The sequence below is a fragment of the Adiantum capillus-veneris genome, chromosome 5 (assembly GCF_014529385.1).
Source record: "Adiantum capillus-veneris isolate H3 chromosome 5, ASM1452938v2, whole genome shotgun sequence".
NCBI lineage: Eukaryota > Viridiplantae > Streptophyta > Polypodiopsida > Polypodiales > Pteridaceae > Adiantum > Adiantum capillus-veneris.
Genome location: NC_140935.1, coordinates 45,121,172 through 45,123,504, shown reverse-complemented (window position 1 = coordinate 45,123,504; position 2,333 = coordinate 45,121,172).

The window sequence follows — 2,333 nt, the reverse complement described above, 5'->3', positions numbered from 1 at the left end:
AAGGAGTATGGGGGGGAGAAAATGAAGATGCAACATATTGCTATTAGGGTTCTATATATTGCAGCATCAAGTGGAAGTTGTGAGAGGAACTGGTCAGCTTTTCACTTTATGCATACTAAGAAACAAAACCAGCTTCATCGTCAATGTGCTGTTGATTTGCTTTATGTTTTTTGTAACATGAGACTCATTCATAAGCCGGTGAGCATTGTGACAAGAGCAGCACAAAAGCACTATGGTGTTTTTTAAACCCATGAAGCTATAGCTATGAAAGTAGACAATGACGATGATATGGAATGGGAGATAGCTTCAGCTCTGATATGGATGAAATAGATGATATGGTTGGTGTCTTTGATGGCGATGAAGATGTATGACTTAAGGTCTATAAGTTTTGCTCACTGTGAGTACGTGAAAATTATGACATGTCCCCATTTCACACTACAACATGTTAGCCTCTCTTTCTCTCTCTCTCTCTCTCTCTCTCTCTCTCTCTCTCTCTCTCTCTCTCTCTCTCTCTCTCAAGTTTCTTTTGCAATAAGAGTCATAATTACAGCTAGATACAATACAATACAATTTGTTTGATCGAGAATACAAAAATGGCCAGCTGAAGGAATAAATGATGAACTATGATTACAAAAGTTGTAACCCTTTGCCAAAATAGAGAGGGGTAAAGTGAGCAAAGTGCTCAACCCAAAGATTGAGTCAGCTCATTGAGTAGTTCGTCTATGTTGAACTCAGTACTTTCAAGCATAGGAGATGGGCTTGGAGGTCCTTGCTGCGAAGGACTAGCTTGATCTGGCAATGGTCCGTAGAGTGTTGCATATTGTTGTAGCTTGGCTTGGGCCTCTGATAGCTCTATCTCAAGATCAAGGATTTTGCCATGCAAAATATCAGGTGCCCCTTCTTGGCTTGCAAGTTCTTTCCCTTGGCTTGCTAATGCAACGAGTGTCTCTGATTCTTTGAAATGCAGAACTATGGGCCATTTGCATGGAGGCATTGGATTATTGGCGTGACTTGCAGCCACTTTCTCTACAATCCGACCATGCCCAATGCCAGCGTCCTTGGGGCGGTCTGACCAATCCATGCATCCGCCAAGGATTTTGTGAACATAGCATTCATGTATAAGGTAGAGTTCCATTTGGTTGTTGTTTGGCATAACTCTCTCTTGACATATGAATCTTCATAGCAACACTCGTGTGAGTCCTTTGTGTTGCAAATCTAATAGCTTTACAGGAGCTGATTCCTTGGCATTGCCAGTGATTCAAAGTAAATGCCGGTGCACAAAGTGTCTTGGATATATCTTTGTATACTCCTTAAGGCTGAGAGGCTCACCTTACAACCCGGACTCATCCTCTTTGATTTGTGCAATAGTTTCGAGATCTTTCTCTTGGCCATAACGCTCTCTCCCTTCTTTGTAGATGGAATGTGCTTCAGCATGGTTAAGTTCTTCTTCCATATCTGTCAATCAAGCGAACATGTCATCATGAGAGAGATTTGTTGTAAATTTAACAGGTTATCACTTTCAAATCTTCAAAGAAATATACATGATAACTTAATCTTGCAACAATAAAAAGACATAATATTTAGCACCATGTCGTTGAAAAGAGACAAGATAACTTGATCAATCATATAATTTACAAGCACAACTAAAGAGGATAATAATAAATTTCTCAATTCAATCATCAATTGGTTGTAGACCAAAAATCATTACAATGTCATAGCCCACTCTATGGGCACCGTTTTAGACATAGGGAAAGATCAAAAGCATTAGGTCGGGCTAAGGGATTGTTTCGCTTGCCACTCTCAAGGTGGGTAAGTACATTGCCTTAAAAATCCCTTTTGTTTTGCTCTTATGGCACTTCCATGCACTTCAAGAGTCGTTTACAAGTATGACACATGGAGTAGATACCCATGGCTTTATTCGAGGGAGGGAGACTAGTAGATATGGGGCATCCCATGGAAAATATCTCTTGCTCTGCTTTCTAGTTTCTATTTGCAAGTTATGAAGAGGAGGAAATCATACCGTTGTTCTGGTCTTTGTACATGACCCCCAATCCACAATGTCTGCATAGACCCCCTTCTATCCAAAGTGTCGAAGCATCATGTTGTGGGAGTGAAGATCATTGTGGAGATAGTCGTGCACATGTAGATACTTCAGGGTCTAAAAAGAGCGTTTATTATTTGCAAAATATTATTTTGAAATAACTATATTGTTCCTTATGTGCTTACATAATTGCAAATGGCAGGTTGATTGCCATCTACAGTGCACTCTCTTAACACTGCTCTATATGGTTGCCATCCAAATACGTGAAATGAGCATTGGATGCTCTATGTGG